Source organism: Lytechinus pictus, chromosome 1, assembly GCF_037042905.1.
Source record: "Lytechinus pictus isolate F3 Inbred chromosome 1, Lp3.0, whole genome shotgun sequence".
Lineage (NCBI taxonomy): Eukaryota > Metazoa > Echinodermata > Echinoidea > Temnopleuroida > Toxopneustidae > Lytechinus > Lytechinus pictus.
Window position 1 is genome coordinate 638,831 of NC_087245.1, and position 20,964 is coordinate 659,794.

Below are 20,964 nucleotides of genomic sequence, written 5' to 3' on the forward strand. Positions count from 1 at the left end.
CCCCGCTTCCCAGTGCCAGGACCTCCTCTATAGTGTAGATGCTACCTTTAATAAGTGCCCTTTTCCAGATGAGGGCTTCATTGAGACGAAATTTTTAAATGTACATGTATATTGTCAAAAGAAAATAAAGGGTTGGGCAACTTCGACAGGCCACCGTCATGTACACGAACTAATTTTATGCGATATAAAACAATGCCTTCTATGTTTTTTTTTTCAAGAGGAGAACGTAAAGAGGCTTTGCTGTGTGTAGTAGAAATGTATCTTTCTTCAGATTGGGCTCTAAAAATGTTTAAATTTAACATAGAGTGGAATCAATACAGGGGTTTGAGTATTTTAGAGCTTATGTGTGGCTGTTCTTCAATGTACCACAGCTCTTCTACATGTCAATTGTAGAGTATTTTCTCCTCAATCTATTCCAAGTTATCAATACAAACAAAAATAATCTTTTAAGAGTTCTAAAGACAATAAAATATTTTTTAATACATAAAACCAAAAGGGGAAAGGGTATCCTAGGCATGCTCCTGTTGGGTTATAGCCTTTACTGTGCTAGAGCATTATTACAAACGGCAGAGCAATAATAATACTATTAATAATAATTATAATAATATCAATAGCGATGGATTTAAATATAAGAATATAAATATAAAAGTTGCTTTATTATACCAAAAAAATGCAATTTGCCTTGCCGATGTCTTTGAAACAAGATATTTTTGTATTTAGTGTCGAAATACGGAGAGGGGATGGGGTAAATTCGGAGGGCTCCCGTGAGCTTAAATAAACAAAAATAAAAAACTTTTTTTCGAGAATCATGTTAACTGATGTCTCATACATCTGTCTTTTCCAAGTCGATTATACAAGTCAAACTGGTTTTGTAAGGTAGCGGGAATGCCGTGGGGATGCAGTTTTGCCACTTCGGGGTCTCCAAAAAGATATATGTTTTAATAAAGTTAAAATATGGATTGACGTATAGGATACATTTGTCATGATTCATGTGCCAGAGCTTTATTAAAGCAGTAACCTGCAAAGCAGTGTCTCCTGTAAATTTTCCAAGAGAAACAAATAAAACAAAGAGTGTTTTACCGATACCGAAATGCATTTTGCCCGTATATACCATAGATTACGGTGTGGCAGACACACCAACAAAAGCGATACGAGAAGCTGATGGAAGCTATTGTGTTGGGATTGTGTTATCTCGAATGACATACCATTGATCGCTTTATTGTCCGATTCGTGAGTGTGACTGCGACATAGAGGTTGTTTTGGTCTCGTTTTTATAATAGCACAATATCACGTCTTACATTTTGACATATTTGCCCTCTTTCTAAGCATATTAAGACACTAATACTATCATGAAGCATATCGATGTTTTCGCTAATATATTCTCTTTCATGTAGAATGTTGACATTGTGTATTAATTGCTGTTATTTATAAAACAGTTTAGGATTCATGAAAAAACACCCTGTTTTAAATTATAATTTGCATAATTTATGTAAATTAGGTTATAAAAAACAAGGATATCCCAATCATTTTATGACAATTTTCTTCCCTTTCTTACCCTAAGTCTTTTATTTCCAATTTTAGGGCAGTTCTGGTTAAAAATGTATTCTTAAATACTTGTTTTCACTATATTGACATAATATGCAAATTTATGCAAATTACTTGCTTATTTGCATAGATACAGCGTGTCTCTTTGGATGAATCTTTTTCTTTTGACTCAAGGAACATTTGTGCCAAGTGGGACATTTGTACTAAAAAATGCAGCGTTCAACCTCTTAACAAGTCTACTATAACAGGTACCTTTTCGATCAGTTCTAAACGTATATAAAAAAAAATTTGCTCGCGCTTTGCGCTCGCATTATTAGTGTAACGAAGATCCACAATTACTCATCCTTTACATGATTTACAAAACATGAATAGAGTATCTCGTTTTAGGTCTTAATCTGGAAATTTTCCGCTCCCCCCCCCCCCCCTATTGGCGAAGGCTGGATCCGCCCCTGCTTCAAAATGGCAGAATGTGGACAACTCTCCATTTGTTTTGTACACAAATTTTCAGATTTTCCTTATTATCTTTCAAATTGCATCTTGCCTCCTTCTGAGCAAAACATATGTCATGGGAAAATATAATTCACATCACATATGTCAAGGTCAGGAGGAGATAATGTAAAATATGTAATAGAAAGGGGAAAATCTGAAAATTTGTGTACAAAACAAATGGAGAGTTTCCACAATTTGCCATTCTGAAGCACTTTTGCCAATTTGAGGATCCCCATAGAAAGTGCAACAAGACTTTTTAAACGTCCATAACTTGCTTATTTCATAACCGATTTTGATGAAACTTTTTTTTAATTGTTCCTCTCATTTTACTCTTTCTAATAAGATTGCTTCTCTTCTTATGTTTTGGTTTCATTTAAGTTCTCCTCTTCTCTCTCTTTTTTTTTTGTCTTGTCCCTTTTCTTCATTTTCCAACTTAGCTTTTAGCTCATTCCATTCTACATTTATTTCTTGATTTTGTTTGCCATTTGGTCAATTCTTTTAGATTATTTCACTTTCTTACTAATCATGCTAATGTACTAGAATTTCGGTATGATTTTGTTCTTTCTCATGCACATGTTCTAAATTCCTTCCTTTTCCCGCTTTCCTTCTGTTTTCCCTTTTATGTTTTTTTTCTTTAATAACTTTCTTTTCTCTTTTTCCCTTTCCCTTTCCTTTTCTCTTTCATTTCCCCTCCCTTCCTCATTCCCCCAAATCCCCCGGGGAGGGGGGCAGCCTACCCCCCTTCTTTTAGGCCTCTGATTTTTATAAAGCGCTTTGAGCATGTTCCATGGAAAAGCACTATGCATAGAAAATATATAAAAAATACATTAAAAAGGGGGAGCACGAGCCGGATGCCCCCCCCCCCTGGATCCGCCACTGCTTGTAATGCTATTAACATGAAACTCTCACCAATGACACTAAACAGAGTGGAAGATTAGAGAAAGAAAGGGGGCAAATTTCTTTTGAAATGTCAATTATGGTCTTTTTCGTTTTTGAAAGCTACCTTCTCAATATCGTTTACAATATTAAAAGTGCAGTCTATTAAATATCTTATTTGAGACACTTTGATCATCTATTTTTTTGTTCAGTCGATATAACTAAAATGATCGTTTAATGATGCTCTATTTTAAGAAGACATATTCTTTCATATTTCATCAATTGATGGCTTTATGTGATCTAGGGTGAGCGTTCAACTTATTTTTTTCAGAATTATAGTCTTAATACCTAGACTAGAAATCTAAAGGTGCTGAACGAGAGGCGTCGTTGTAATTCGATTGAGCACCGTATTTTATAAGTGCAGCCTCCGTGGCCTAATGGATAAGGCATCGGTCTCCTAAACCGGGGATTGTGGGTTCGAGTCCCACCGGAGGTGGTGGTCAATAGGCGCCCTTATTTTTGTCTTTCCATATCATCTGAGAAAGATAGTTTTATTGTGTGTTAGGCGAGTGTATATCGGGTCAAGTAAACAATTGTGGCTATTGGTTTTTAGGATGGCCCCTTTATTGTGGACAACACTCGTCCAGTTTGTCAAATTGGATACCAATTTTCTTCACCTAAAAACAAATCTATCCTCACCAAAATTAATAAATAGATAAATAAATGTTCCACTGTGTCCCAGATTATAATCATAATACACGGGATTTTGCACTTTGAATGTTTACAGGAGCATTTAATGTTATATCTTATTCAAGACCAACAAACTGTTCACTGGACAAGGAACAATTTTTAAAGGTAAAGGGTATGGAATGAAACACTAGCGCTCCTTTCCCGGTCCTTTTCTTTGACTGAATGTCGTAGGGTGAGAAAATGGTTATTGTTTGGGTGGAGGGGCGAGATAAGTCTATATTGTTATCCTTCTGTAAAATAGTCTTTGTGTGGACTCATGGGTCCATGCACTGGCTCGATCATTATGAAATCTAGATCCACTGCTATACAGTGAACTGCTATTGTCCCGGGATATTCACTTGAAAAGATAACCTAACACAATGTCGATGGTCTGATCTATTATTATCGCTTTTTGTCACGTGTTCTTGTAAATACTGTTGACATCAAAGCAATGACATACAAGATTGGGAGATTACTATAGGCTAGAGCATCGATATTGGAGGCTATTTGAAACGTTGTGTATACCAGTAAAAAAAATTCGGTACTCGACACGTTACATAACAATTGTCATCTAATCTTCGTGTTTCGATGTTTTTTTTTTCAGGAAAGAAGCGGATAAGCACCCTTTTGGCCTTTTCTAATGTTTAATTTTAAACCTGCATATTTTTTATCAGGAGGTATCCACCGCAACATAGTCCAGGTAGTATGTGCACTGAAATCATAATCCAAATGGACCCGGGGATGTAGGAAAGCCAGCTTTGATACAAGTTGAATAGATCACCAGCTTTGTCAGCCTTACGAGGAGTCGTCTATATAACATAATTATAACCATAATGTTTTTCTTGTTTTGATGCATCGAGAATATCGGACTTTAATGTATAGGATCGAAGATTATACATTGGGCATCGAAAGCTATTTCATATCAGGACTGTGCACTGAATTATTTCGTTTCTTGTTTTCCTCGAGAAGAAACTTAAGAAATGATGATTTAATGCAATGCTGGAAAACACATTTTATATTTATCTCTACAAAGTCAATTGACCAACAAGATTGCATGACCTCATCCAGATACGGACTTTCTGTTGGCCCTATAGCTGCATCTTCTGAATAAATAAATATCTTCTTGTGGGTGCATGTGACATCTGGATAGTATATTTTCACACTTTGTGCAGTGCTGTAAACTTTTGTGCAGTGCTATATAGATATATTTGGACACCTTGGACTTCAAGTTGGTAAGTCACATCTTTCTAAATTAATTAATTAGTAACAAACCTTTTTGGGGATGAGTTCCTTTTGAGACAGCCACCCAAAGCGAACAATATACCGGTATTGGGGTCAGGGTTATGGTTAGGACAACTGGACAAGGGTTAATAGCTATAGGGCACTTGTTCACTGCAACCACCCTGCCTGTGGGGAATCTACAGGTTGGACTATGGCATGCCAATGCTGTACAGAGCACACACTTTAAAAAATGATTAAAATATCACTTTTGTGACCAAAATTACTAATTTCCGTACAGTTGCAATTCATTTTTCATTAGTAACTTGGGATTATTTTTTGTATTCACTAGAGCGCTCAAAAACTTGAATTTTGGGCATATTTTTGTGAACGCCCTCTATTGGTGGAAAATAATATGGCAATAAAATTTTCATTTTTTATCTCTATTTTTAATTAAGAAAAAAATAATTTAAAGAATCAAATTTACTTAAGGGCCAAGTTGTATGACGAATAGGTGTAATGGAAACTGTCAGTGTAAAAAAATCAAGCATTTGTCCCAAAGAAAAAGAGAAAATAAGCCAAACATTGCCATCCTTATTTTGCCACACATGGAGATATAACTGAGAACAAGGTTATATCATAACCTTGTTCATTGAATGAGTGCTATAGGGTTGGGGTCCATGGATGTCGCAAAAGGAACTCTTTCCCAAACGTTTCCACTCTCCATTATCCACTAGCAATGAATCATGTCAATTCTCTGGAAAGATTTCCTACTTATTTTTATTAACACATATGCAGATATTAATTTTACCACATGTAGAGCATTTCCATTTATTTGATTCCAGTTAAAAAGAGCCATATAGACAAAATAATGCCTTGTCCAGGGGCCGCGGAACGGTTTTTAAAGTGGGGGGCTGAGCCAAAAGTGGGGGGCTGACCATGCTAAAAATCACAATCATATGGTAATTTTTACATTTTTGTACACGGTTTTGGAAAAAAGTGGGGGGGGGGGGCTGAAGCCCCCCCCCCCCCCCGGTTCCGCGGCCCCTGTTGTCTATAAGGCTATGTGGTACGTACCGTGCCGGGAATCGATCCTCAAACTTTCACGCGTTTCCTGACGTATACAGTCTATCAGGCGCCATACAGACAACTCGGCCATAACAAGGTATACCTTGTTTTCTGCTATATGGTAATCCACATGACCATTTTAACCCCTGGATGATATACATCGGAATGCTTTCATAGGGCTCATCTCCGAAAGCAGCGGAGGGAGAAAATCAGAAAGAACACCGTATTAGTCTTCATTATATCAAAATAGGTAAGGGAGAGTGGGGAAAATATAAAGCCACCTTTTCATAATTCCAATCATAATTATCTTTGTAATGCATAGCAGTAGAAATTAACATGAATAGATGTCTAATACAAGGTCTACAGTAGACTTACATTATCCCATACAAATATGAGAACAAATTTTATTTTGCATATTAATGAGCATTGAACATGGCTGTCGCAGGGGCTTTATTTGCCCCCATCAAAATGGGGTAAATGAGGCCCCTTTGTTTCTTTATTCAAGGTATATAGTTCAGTTGCTTTGATACAATCAATGAACATTTACTAGTAACAATTACAGGATTAAAATTCATTCTAGTAGGGGTGTGGAGGCCCTGATTACCGACAAATATCGGTAGCGATTACTGACGTCCGGCAACCATGAATCTAATTGGAAGTGTTCTACATTCTCCTTAGTCACATTTTGCTTCGTCATACCGAGGATCAGTTTCAGCTTTTATCGATGAGGGGGGGGGGGGGGGATATTGTCATCAACATTTTCTCGTCGAGGCCGCCGAAATCTGATTCTATTTGTCTTTTTTCTTAAGGTGTCAGTGTACTAACCATATTTTGATTTTTAGAAGCAACATCAGGTATTTCATGTGGCCTGAATATAAATTACCATGCGAGCGTTGGATAATTTATATATTTAGCCCTGAAAATTGAATTTGAGCAGCTTTTGTAATCATCATGGAGAAGTAAACGATACATGCGAGCACAAAGCTCGAGCTGAAAATGTTAATATACTGGCCAGCAAATGAAATAATACCTTTTTCTCCAATCCCAAAATGCGAGCGCGAAGCGCTAGCTAAATAATTGTATATTTCGACCTGAAAACTCGATTGTAACCATGAAGAGGGTGGATATACAATGTATCAACCAAAACAATTGATGCAAGCGCGAAGAGCGAGCTGAAATTTTGATTTCCGACCAGACAACTGGACACATTTTGCATGATTTTTTTAAACACTTTTTGCATGAATAATAATGCACATTTTATATAGCAATTCATTTGAGCGCAAGCTAATACTATTTTAATCAACCTTTCTGAAAAGGGACATGTTTATCACCTGTTTGCAGTGACTCATGAATATAATACATTTCTCACTAATCAAAAAGACCAAGCAAAGCGCGAGCTGAAATTTGTTGAGATATTAATTGGACCTGAAAACTGGACAGGTTAAACATATTTTTGATAAAGAACCATAAACAAGCGCGAGCTGAAGTTTTCTTCAGATTTAGAACTAAAAATAGAACATTCGAAGCAGTGTAACCATGAGGAATGTCGGCATAGAACTAAGCAACTGTTGCGAGCGTTAACTGATTTTTTTTTTTACACCCTGAAAGTTTGTAATTTTCAACACTTTCTGCAATCATGAACATGATGGTTATCTAATCAACTTAGTTTTAAAATCGGACATTCCGTTTAGTTTTTATACTCATGAAAGGAAGGGTATCGCTGAATGATGCGATCGCGAAGCACGAGCTGAAAATTTGGGATATTTTTACTTGAAAACTAAATACTTTTATAGGTTTTTACATTATTTAAGTTTCTGCATCTGTCATAGAACGAGCTGTGTATCTCAATAAACATTAATGTGAGCGCGAGCCGCGAGCTGAAATTTTTGTTGAGATTAAGACTTTAAACCGGGACATTCTTATCACTGTCGGTACAGAATCGCGAGCTGAGGACTTTTGATGTTTTTACTTGAAAACTTAATATTTTCACACGTTTTTTATATAAAGAACAAACTCAGATATGCATATGCAATTTAGCACTTTGTGTATCTCAATGCGAGCGCGAAGCGCGAGCAGAAATTGTTGATATTCTGAGGGAAATTTAAGCAACATTTTCAGCAAAATTTTTACTAAATATATGATGCGAGCGCGAAGCGCAAGCTGTTTTTTTTTTATTTAGACCTTAAATCGGGACATTCTAATCATTTTCGGTAGCCTACAAAGAGGTCCCCACGATCGCATTGCAAAAAAAATATCGTAATTTAATGACAATAGTATATGCCATTTGACATTATTTTGTTATATGTTATGTTATATCGAGGTTTTTTACCTGACTGCTAAGCACGAATGCCTGTGAGCAAGCAACCAGGGGACCGACAGCTTAAGGTCCTCTCCGAGGGACCTGGTAATGAGGATAAATGCCTTACCAAAGGGCACTAGCGCACCACTTGGGAATCGAACCCGGGTCACCGGAATCCGAAACCCCCGCTCTACCAACTGAGCTATCGCGCCTCCACTACCGACAAAGATAATGGAACTCAAAGACCAAGTAAGAACAAGGTGAGCAGTTGCAAAAGCCCTGCATGCGTGACCCGACAGTGTGTCATTTTCCCGACAAGCGTCAGTCTAACAGTCCTGCGCTTGCGTAACAGACAATTTATAATTTTTCCAACATCTCAGACTCCGCATCTTTAATCACACCGACACACAGATTTACCTATAATCAAAACCTTGTCTACCCCATTCCTTCTCTCTTTGATTTTTCTCTTTCCTTTTGTTTTCCTCTTTCTCTTGTCCCATTCTTTCTTTCTTTTTCTTTTTTTCTTCCTTCCTTCTTTCTCCCCCCCCCCTTAATTTTATCTTTCCCTTCTTTCCCTATTTCTTTCCTCTTTCTCCCCCTTTTTTCGCCCCTCGGTTTTTTTTTTCATTTTTCCCGACGGAAGCGCCGATTTACTTACGATAAATTAGTGGGGGGGGGGGGGGGTGTCGCACCCCCACCCCCCCTAGCGACGGCCCTGGCCATGCTGGCAGTACGCTAATCTATCAGTCAAAGTATGTTGAATCTTATTCTTGAACCCAGTAGGCTCTATATACAGCCTAGCTATAACCAATCCACTATTTATTTCTATTTTTCTATTTATTTATTTTCTTCTTATTTTTATTATCATTATTTCTTTTTTTGGGGGGAGCGGGGGTAATGAAACTTACTACTAGATATATGTATTTGAGTTTCTCCCTGATAATGTATTTGCTCCCTCTCCCCCTCTCCCCCTCTCCCCCACCCTCCCCCTGCCCCCCCCCCCCCCTCTCTCGTGTCCATCTACAATATAATGTTTATTTTAATTCGATTTATTCATCTTCTCAGCATAAAAGTTATAAATAGCAGGCGTGCACTATATAGCTGCTGTATGCTGGATGTTGGATAAGAATGGAAACCATGGATAGGAGCATGGATATACATTCTTGATACTCCATTACAGGGGCCGCGAAACGGTTTTCAAAGTGGGGGGGGGGGGCTGACCATGCAAAAAATCACAATCATATGGCATTTTTACGTTTCCGTACACGGTTTTGGAAAAAAGTTGGGGGCTGCTGAAGCCCCCCAGCCCCCCCCCCCCCCCCCGCTTCCGCGGCCCCTGCCCTATTGACTGTTTATTGTTCACGGACTATAGACTTTGACACTGATACCATGTAATAGCTCCATGCTGATACCATGCCCGGTTAATACACATGCTTTATTGTGTCAAAATTTCGTGTTCGACACAATAAGTGTATGTTGTGTACACATTATGTTCAAGTCAAATCATCTATAGCTGGTTCGATGACATTTGCTTCGACGACGATTGGTCCGTTATAAATTCAACACACTAATCAAATAACTAACTTCAACCCTAGTGGATTTCAACACTATACCCTAAACATAAACCTAACATAAAACCCTATTAGAAAGCAAATCCAACTTAACACTACGGACCTATAAGCCCGGAATAATATTGTCGTTGGAGCAAATATCGTGTCACCTCTCTCCGTCTACCAGCTACCATGGGGCGGGGCTTTCCCTTAAAAAGGTGAAGGGAAATGAAAGGGCAAAGGGTAAAATATATGATTATAATTTCTGGACATTGTGTTTAAAAAATGTCACAAAATTATATTTTAATTTAAAAGGGTTATTTTTGCTCGCTCACTTATTTCGCTCGATTGCGACTACTCACTTGGAAATTCCCTCGCATGATATGTGCCCCCTCAAATTGTTCACTCATTGATAATAAGGCATTGGTTTCTGTAGTTGACATACATTCATTTACCATACGTACATGACTCCTCCGAAAGACGCAGGAAATGAAATTAGACAAGTTTTGAACTTAAAACAAAACGACCTGACTGCGTACGAGCTTCAGTTATCCATGCATTAAATGTTATATTCTTAAATTGCTGTGTATAATAGAATAGCAATGCCGTATGCGCAGATTTTTTTCGCTGGGACCGGGGTAGCCTGTGCAAACTTTTTCGAGAAAAAAAATCGTAAGCGAGGGAGCGAGGCGACCGAGCTTGTCATTAGGGCGTTTTTGTATTTTTTCAAATGAAATTGTAGGTTTTGGTGCATACCTTTGGTGGATTTTTTGATTTTTTTTAGTTAAAATGGCCAAGTCCTCAATATAGATCATTCCAGATTTGAGTTCCGTTCACTTCTCCATGCTGTCTATGTCCAAACTCCCACTGTCATCATATACCTGGACCAAGCTGCTCTCCACAACATGCCTTCTCTCTATACTCTACACACTCAAGTTGGAAATCTACCTGTAAAAGAGCTACATAATTCTGGATTAATGGTGGAGGCGCGGGATTGCAATGTCTTAATTTCCCTCTTCCTTTAGAGAAACCTTGCAATGCTTCCCAAGACAAATCTCTTGTATCCTTCCTTACTTTCTCCACATCTTCGTGTTGCATATGAGCCCAACTTTTCACCTCTACCTATACCATATACATTCAGCAACGTTTGGCAATTATCGGAAGATCCCAGATGCAGGCTATGTGCCCCTGAGGATGGGGACTACATTCATCTCCTTGGCTCTAGCCCTGTCTTTTCGGGACGACGCCTCCATCAGAGTCCATCTCATTCGTTTCGCTGTAAACCTTAACCTTCCCATCATAGAAACTTAAAGGATGATGACCACCTGATCTTTTTAACTTCCATCCTCTTTCCCTCTCAGACCTTCTTCTTCCTTCTCCTCTCTGTCAGGGGCCGCAAAATGTTTTTTTTTTCAGTGGGGGAGGGAGGGGGCTGACGATGCAAAAGGTATCACAATTAGATGGTAATTTTTGCGATTTTGTAAACGGATTTGGAAAAAAGTAGGGAGGGTTAAACTCTGGCGTAAATCCGATCTGAGCAGTGTGTGTGTGTGTGGGGGGGGGGGGATGATATAGCAATATATTGGAAGTGCCGTGACCGAGTGGTCTAAGGCGCCTAGCTATACATGGAAAGTCCGGGGTTCGATCCCCGGCCGCGGCACCTATGCCCGTGAGCAAGCCCGGTGAGCAAGGCATTTATTTAATCTACAATGCTCTTTTCTCCTGCTTTAAAATAAATGGAAATGCTATATGCATTGTTGATAACTAGGTGTGCACTTGTTTAACATATATATATATATATATATATATATATATATATATATATATATATATATACACAACAAAAAAAGTAAGTCCCCCCTAAATCAAATTGCTGTAACTTTTGAACGGAATTATTTTGAGATATGAAATATCGTGGTTCTTTACACTTATTAGGCAACTCCTGGGGAAAAATGAGATTAATCGGTTGAGTCATGCATGAGTAATTAAAGATTGAATTAAAAATGACAATTTTTGAAAGTCACAAAGAGTCGTTTTCCAGATTGCGTAAATACAAAGATGGGCAAAAGTTGTTTTTAGGTGAATTTTATAGTGTTAATGCTGTTTTACTATCCATCATTTAGCCACTCCACACACAATTTAGATATTGTATGTTCATGGTTGAGTGAGCACAATGTATTGTGTCGTATCATCATAGGGGTTTATGGTAGTATCCTCTACAACTTGTTAGAACATGTTAAAATTTGAAAATGTTGGTTACTCCCCCGATTATAGGCCCCTCCCCCATTTTAAAATTCTGGACCCACCACTGATTTGTCCATACATTCAACTGATCCTGAGAAATTGTTGGAAAAGAATACATTTTATGCAGTATAAAGAGTATTCATTCCCATGTTTTCGAATGTGCTCGCTCAACCATGAAAATGTTAAAAGTTCGGAAAGCGTGTGGTGATAGAAATGATGGATGATAAAAACAACAGCAATTAAGTCACATTTGAAACCGAATTTTTCCCCATTATTCACTTTATTCCTTTAAAATTAGTCTGTGGCATTGAAAATACCCCTTTTCCCAATTTGATGCGTGCTCACTCATCCATAAATAAACAAATCGATTTCAGTTTTGCACAGAATTCTGCCCATAGGTTGATGAACTTACTGCCAAATGACATTACTAAAGACAGCCTTGAAAAAAAGTTCCACCATATTGAATAAGGGGTTACTTATTCTTAAACATATATGCACCCATAATGTACACAATGTATATAAATTATGAGAGAGGAAGTCAAAATTTTAACAAATGTGAAATGAGGGTTTGTTTCATGGACGGTTTTTGTTACTTCTGCCAACAGTTATTTCATGAAACTTTGCACATGGCTTCAGAGTAACACTATCCAAAAGGCACGCACACCAAAATAACCATTCGATACGGCACAGAGTGGGGCCAAGGCCTTGAACTTTCTTCTCATTTGCGTAATTTTCGAACAGTGTGTGCTCACTGATGCATTAGACATCGGGATCTTCATAAAAATCAAATCAAATGAACTATGCAAGGTTTGTAACAGATATCCATAGTCAGCAATTGCATTTTTTCCAATAACGTAAAAAAGAGCTAATCACATTCCACATGTTCATTCAAGCGTGAATGTTTAATTAAACGCCGTTGAATCATTGAAGCATGTTAATTGGTCATGGCACAATGAAAAAAAGTTGATATGAAAATTTCAGTTCCCAAAATGAAACAATACTTGCCTATGATATTTGAAAATCGTATTTTTTGTTTTCTTTGAATGTTCATTGAACCGTGAAATGATGAATATTGTTGAAGATACTCTTCCAAAAAATAACTGTCATCATATTCGATCTTTTTTATCGATAGAAATGTGTAAAAATCCAATTATAGCAAATTTGGACTTGTGTTTATATTTAACCGTGAAATTTAGCCAAAAAAATGTTTCGTCTTTTAGAAAGTACCTTTTACAAGCCTCTTGACTATTTTTCATGATGAGAATGTGGAATTCGTTCAAATAAAAAGGAATCAAAATCGTGATATTTGGCTTGTGACTTTTGAAAAGTGACAATTTTGCCTTCTGGCGGTGCTCACTGAAGCATGACATAAAATATACGTCCATAACATTTACTCAGAGGGTAGCTTATAAAATTACCTACACGCTCATGTAAAAATATATTAAAGGACAAGTCCAACCCAACAAAATTATTTGAATAAAAAGAGAAAAATCCAACAAGCGTAACACTGAAAATTTCATCAAAATCGGATGTAAAATAAGAAAGTTATGACATTTTAAAGTTTCGCTTAATTTCATAAAACAGTTATACGCACATCCTGGTCAGTATGCAAATGAGGAGACTGATGACGTCATCCACTCACTATTTCTTTTGTATTTTATTATATGAAATATGAAATATTCTAATTTTCTCTTCATTGTCAAGTGAAAAGGTGATTAATTCCTCCCTATTCATCTGGAATTAGCATTGTTTAATACTATATGGTTCTGTCAAGTCGGTCCCTATGGTCAAATCTGTAAAAAATGAAATATTGTATAATTCAAACAATAGAAAACAAAAGAAATAGTGAGTGATAGACATCATCGACTGACTCATTTGCATGTCACTGAGTTGTGCATATCATTGTTTTGTGAAAAATAAGCGAAACTTTAAAATGCCATAACTTTCTTATTTTACATCCGATTTTGTGGTCTAGTGGTTAAGGCACCGGCGTTCAAAGCTGGGGGCCCGGGTTCGATTCCCGGCAGAGACATTTTTTCGGCGTCACCAATTTTTCCAAAGGGTAGATAGCTCTGGGGAACCTTGATTTAAGTTAGGCCTACTATTGTTCTCTTCATCCATTTCTTTCACACGGTGTTTAAATAGAGGAGTTGTCGGGGCTGTTGTGCATGTATGGCTTCACACACACACACACACACATATATATATACATACATATATATATATATATATATATATATATATATATATATATATATATATATATATATATGACTCGTGAAAGAGACAAATATCTCACCAACAAATTAATGCGAGCGCAAAGCGCGAGCTGAAATTTTTTAGTATACTAACCTGAAAACAGGAAACAGGTACCTGTTTAGGGCTGTTTGTAGTGACTCATGAGGAGGATAAATATCTCACTAAACAGATAATGCGAGTGCAGAGAGTAAGCTGAAATCCTTTATATGGTGACCTGAAAGCTTGATATGCTAAGCATTTTTTGTACCAATTATTAAGATGGGTATCTCAAAGAATAATGAATGCGAGCGCAAAGCGCGCGAGCTGAAATTTTTGATATTTCGATCTGAAAAAAAATGACAGTTTAATGGACGTGTTTAATAAAGAGCAAGATATATATCCAATAGACGATTATTGCATATCGAAGCGGGAGTTCTTTTGAGGGTTAGAACTAAAAACGGGACATTCTATTCACCTATTTAATCATGAAAAGTATGGGTTTTTTTTGCTAAAGAAATTATGCGAGAGCGAAGCGTGAGCTGAAAATGTTTATATTCCAATCTGAAAAGCGGACATTTTGAGCACGATTTTAAATAAAGAACGAGTTGTGTATCTCAATCTCGCTTGCCGATTTCTGTGTAACATTACAATCTTGTTTTATTTTTGCACATCCGTAATTATAGAGGGGGCAAAACGTTATGTTTGCCCCCATATTTTCATCGGTGGGGCGATCGCCCCCCATGGATCGACGCCTCAGCTATATAATACGGGGGTATATGGCCGTGTTCATACTACCATCTCTCGTTTTTTTTTTAACAAGTTCACACCTATAGTTATCAAGAATGCGTATAGCATTTCCATTTATTTGAATGCAGGATAAAAGAGCATTGTCGATGAAATTCCTTGCTCACGGGCTATATAGCAATGGTTTAGTAGTGATATATACTACTTTTGTCATGTTGGCCTATATGTGTTGTCACAATGTTGTTTCTTTCTATCTACCGGTATAATAGATGACAAGAATTACTGTATAGAGTTGAATTCAAACATTCAAATGTTTTTACTCGGCCGGGATTTAATTGAAGATTATTGAAGATCGCATGATTACATCATTTCATAAAAATAATGAACCAATATAAATGCCATAACTTCATTTTATTTTATCTTATTTGATGATACATATAATGATTCTCGTCTTTCGTTTGTTTGATTGTACCCATGGGCTGCGGAACAATTTCACACTGAGGGGGGAATGCATGGTTGAACATAATTTATTTTTCTAGTTATTATTATTTTTTGTTTTATAACATGTTTTTATTGTCTACTCTCAAGTCAAATACATGTATACAATAACAATTATAAGTCTCAAGAGCAAAAACCAGTATCACAGAATTATACATTTTGTACAAACGATCATTGAGAAAGGAAAATATAATTTTGCACTATAGCTAGATGATCGATGGCCATTTTGACGTGTGTGTGCGTGGGTAGGGGTTACATCTACATGGTTACTAAAAAAAATTGCTGGACTCCCCGCAACCCCGCCCCCTTGTCCGCTGCCTGTGTATAGGCCTACATGATTTCGGATAGAGTGTCGAATCCGATTCCTCTTCAAAGTTCAAGTTATTGAAGAATTGCATATATAATCTAAGCCTGCGAAGTTTCACAGATAAATTATTGTTCCATATCTCCCTTCACAAAACAAAAGTCACACTTGGTGATCGTGCGCATTTGCTCTTGCTGCCCCAAACCAAGGAGGTTTCAAATGAGATGGAGTAACAGCATATTAAATCTCTTTGAACAAGGTTAAAAGCCGCCAGCAGAAAGTATGTCAGGCATGCACTTTGCTCAACATCTCTTGCAATTTTGTAGACAAATGATTCCCGCATGACTCGCAGCTATAGGTAATACATAAAGGGAAATATGCTTTTGTGATGATAATTACTTTTTCGCGGCATCTTCATGATCTTGGTCTGGTTATATGTGTAGTACATAATTCGGAGGCATGCGAAAATAAACTATGCAATATGTCCTGAAATATGACTCAAATTTGCTCGACTGGACATGTGCGGGCACTCATCTGGCATACAGTAATGAACAACAATATTCCACCGACCACATTTGAAATTTTTATTCGCCGCAAACGATCGAAAAAGTGTTTAAATCTGGTTTCAGTAAAGGTCAAATTCTGTCTTTTTTTCGCCAATAAAGGTTAATTGATATAGTCTGGGCAAATATCTTTTCGTAATAGTGCTTGGTTATTGATGTTTTGTCATGCATTCAAATTTCAGTTTGTTTATTATAATATGAAAGATGGAAAATTGATACAAATGGATATTCGTAAAATTTCACCCCTCGGATTTCTTCACTGAAACTGGCGGCTTCGAAGGCGGACATCAAAAGGTTCTTATTGCCGTTCTTTCTTTTGTGCTTCTTTAGAAATGAACATCTGCTTGAATACATTTGTTGCCTGTTGGAACTCCATATCATAGAATCTTCTTGCCCAAACTATGGTAGAAAAGTCTGCTATATAAGCTCTCCATCATTGACTATCTTCAAATCAAAATTAAAAACATATTTCTTTAGATAAAATTTGCTGTGTAGAATCAGTGACGTGTCTCCCTCTCACGTCCCTGGTAGAATTAAGTAAAAAGAGTTCTAAATTAACAAGCCGCAGCTAAATATATTCATGTAAAAGCTGCGCTATACAAATTAATGCTATAATTTTAGATAGGGAAAACAGGAGAAAGAGCGCCACCTCATTGCGCGTTCATCAATTAATTTTTGTAAACAACTGCATCGATATAGCCTCCCCTTGGATCAGGATCAAGCCAAGGCCAGGGATTCAAGGCCTAAGTTTCCCCTTGCTTAGCTTTTTGGAACCAAATCCATGATTTTCTTAGAACCTTGTGCCTCATTCATCGATTTTCTGCGTATTACAATGGTAAGCTACGCTAAAATTGCATATGTCAATGGAAATTATACGCCCCAGCTATACGTTTTTTGGACTGTAGTCCCATATGTTCATTTTTATGATGGTGTTCCGTAGGCCTAGCCCACTCAAGCCAAGGCAAGGGTAGCCAGGCGGCTTCCACTCACACAACATGCGAGGTTAGTATACTAACCTCGCACAACACATGTGATTTCATAGTGCATTTTGACGTTTTCATCCATCACACGAATGTGAGGGACTAAACTACGCTAAACCTTTCAATATTTGTCCACTATGTTTATCTTGATCGTATGATCAAGTTTATTGCAAAAAGCAATCATAAATTATTTATTAAAGTGTTTTTATCGCTTACCTCCAAATCTCAACCAGGATACTTCGCTCGGTCCGTCCTTAGTCATCCTTCGTACTGCGGTGGAAATTACGCAAACAACAATCGAAATGCGAAATTTTCCTATCGAACATTCTCGATTCAAGTCGTCGGCGCATAATAGGAAATTGTACCAAAAATCAACATAGTTCTCTATTTATTCAAACAATTTTTTCTGGGGTGTACTTGACCTTTAAGAGATTTTCCGATGAAAATATTACATGGAACTTGGAAATACAAATCATAATTTGGTTGAACAAAATGTTTTCTGTTAAAGTATAAAACAGAAGAGGAACATATATCCTTCACGTATTTTTATATCCAAAATATGTTGCCTTAGTATGGAATAATCACAATGACATAAAATGAAAATGGGTAAAGTACCTTTCTAATGATCATTGAGATTTCGCCTGTGGAATCATTGTTTGATAATTTTCAAAGCTTTAAATAGATGAAAATGTTCATTGAGAAAATATACATATATATGTATGAACAAAATGATAATGTCCCGATTGTTTCGCATTACGTGTGTTAGATTGCGGGCGTTTGTGTGTGTGTGTAGGAAGCAAGATGTTCGTGTTAATGTTTGCACAAAAAAGGAGAGGGAAAGGGAAAGGAAAAGGGAGGGGGAAAGGTAGAGGAGAGAGAGGGAAAAGGAGACCATAAAATAGAAAGAAAACAAAGGAAAGGAAGAGGGGAAGGGAGAGGGAAAGAAAAATGGAAAGAGCGAGAAAAGAGTATATAGGGGAGGGAGAAAGGAAAGAAAAGAAGGGAAAGGAAAAAGCGAGAAAGGGAATGGAGGGGGCGGGAAAGGAAAGGAGAGACAATAAAAGACAGATCAGGGGAGGGGGAAAAGTAGAGGAGAGAGAGGGAAAAGGAGACCATAAAATAGAAAGAAAACAAAAGAAAGGAAGAGGGGAAGGGAGAGGGAAAGAAAAATGGAAAGAGCGAGAAAAGAGTAGGGGAGGGAGAAAGGAAAGAAAAGAAGGGAAAGGAAAAGCGAAAAAGGGGAAGGGAAAGGGAGAGAAGAAAAGAAGGGAGAACGAAAATGGGGAAAGGGAGAAGGAGAGGGGATAATGAAGGGGATAGGAAAATGTCAAGTTTGAAGATCTGAATATTAACACTAAAACAAAATTAGACTCCCATGTTTTATTTATAAAAATACCATCTTTTTCATGATTATAAAGGTTCAACGTCCCTGTTCTAGGTCTAAACTTCAACATAAATCTACTGGCGCTTCGCGCTTGAATTCTGGAGGTCATTCCTCTTTTAAAAGTATAGGTAATCTGTCGGACTTTTCAAATCCCAAATTTAAATCTTAAGCGCAAATGCCCTCGCATTATTTTTCATTTAGATACAGTCCTGTCATCAATATCAAAAACTCTAAGCGCGAGCTTCGCGCTGGCATCATTTTTGTAAGTGACATTTATGATGTTGTTCATATTTAAAAAATGTCCATTTGTTGAGGTTTAAATGTCCAAAAGTTCAGCGCTCGCATAATTTGTAAGGTAAATAGACCTACCCTTTTAATTGTTATACAAAGGCGCTTATACAACGTCCAGAATGCAGTTCGGAATATTGAAAATAACTATTGGTCCCGCTATTTCTGCCCGTGCGACAAGCATTTATCATTTTGAATCATGAGATTCACCTTTAAAATATGATGAAAAAGTATCGTTAAGACTGAATTAAGAAAAAAAGAAGCTTACGTTTCACGCTCACATTTTAATTGATCCGTTAGCTTGTGATAATAATGGTGACTTCGTTAATATATCTTAGCGGACATGTCCACCTTTTGGTGCTTCAAGAAAAATAAACACAACACACAAATAATAATAGAAAAACGAACAAGAATAGAATAGATAGTTACCTATCCCACTCATGAATTCTTATTTAACAGTCCCCAAAACGTATTTTTTTCGTGTTAGCTTATTTCATATACATATATATATATATAAATATATATATATATATATACGGGCGTAAATAAATCAAGCATTTTATATATATATATATATATATATATATATATATATATATATATATATATCTTTCACACAATATTTAAATAAAAGAGTTGCCAAAGCTGTAGTACACGTATAACTTCACACACATATATATATATATATATATATATATATATATATATATATATATATATATATATATATATATATAGGTCTCCTCATCATGGTTATAAAAAGTGCTCAGAATGTTTTATTTTCAAGTCCTTGTATCAGAATCTTCAGCTCGGGCAGCTCTATCGCATTTTGATTACTATCCTGTTAATTTATTTACTTGAACAAAATATTTAAAATGTCCAGCTTTTAGAACATCTATATCAAAAAAAAGGTATTCACCTTTGATCATAGATGAGGAAGAAGAAAAAAGTGAAAAAAAATAGGAAACAAACTAACGAATTAATGTGACATAATTTTTCTTCATTTCAAGGCGACTCTTTACATTTCATCATCGCTGATGGCGCTACAATAGAAAATACCGCTTGACAGCAAAAAAAAAACAGAAAGAGGAAAATAATGCTGAGCGTCTAAAATGCAGCTAGCAGTACAAGCTGCAGAACCGTAAACAAGGTGTCACGCGCGTAAAACATTCCCCATAGACTTGTGTGTTAAAATGGCACTTTTGAAAAATTCATAAAAAATAAATGTGAAATTAGAGGGTGGAATGTTTACTACCAATGGATTGGATATATATCTGACATTCCAAATCTGACCAGGAAAGGGTACCGTAGCCAGCTCATTTTAAAAATAAATCGCCATTTATGAAGATAACTATGAATCGATCGAATTCATCAACTGAAACAGTAAAATAGCCCTAATTATTCCGCCAGTCAAAAAAAAGTTCCAAGTCACTTATTTATCTTCCCAATTTGGGCGAAGTAAGTTCAGTAGTTACCATTTCTAGAATCAGTGTTAGATTTTGAATCACATTCATACATTTTTGTCAATCAGCAATATCAAATTGACAAAAATTCGAATGGGTTGGGTCGAACGAATATCTTTAGCCCTCCTGATGTAATTAGGCTCGTGGAACCACAAACATCTTGTGAATAATATCGCGCGCCCTCTTTAAGCAAAAGTTTACAACCACAATTACCCTGCGGTATCTACGTGAAGATCACGAGAAAATGCATTTTTTTTCTTAAAAACACACCAAAGAGAAGACAAGAAACGATCCATATGGTTCGGTAAGTGTCATAGCACAATTAGAAACATTATTTTAAAAGGAATGGCTTAGTTATTTTAGTAAAAAGGGTGTGAAAAATTCGCGTGCACCATGTGCATATGAATCCTTCGCACGCGAGATGCATTGATCCCATGAGTGGGCGGCTTCTAACCCAGGGAGCCCAGGGGCTTACCGTGTATTT

General features: G+C 36.8%; 1 non-coding gene across 1 annotated transcript; it reads left to right on the forward strand.

Moving 5' to 3' along the window:
* The first annotated feature begins 3,333 nt into the window (after positions 1-3,333).
* Positions 3,334-3,406, forward strand: TRNAR-CCU (transfer RNA arginine (anticodon CCU)). The gene has a single exon. It is a non-coding gene; the product is annotated as a tRNA-Arg (tRNA).
* Positions 3,407-20,964: the final 17,558 nt, after the last annotated feature.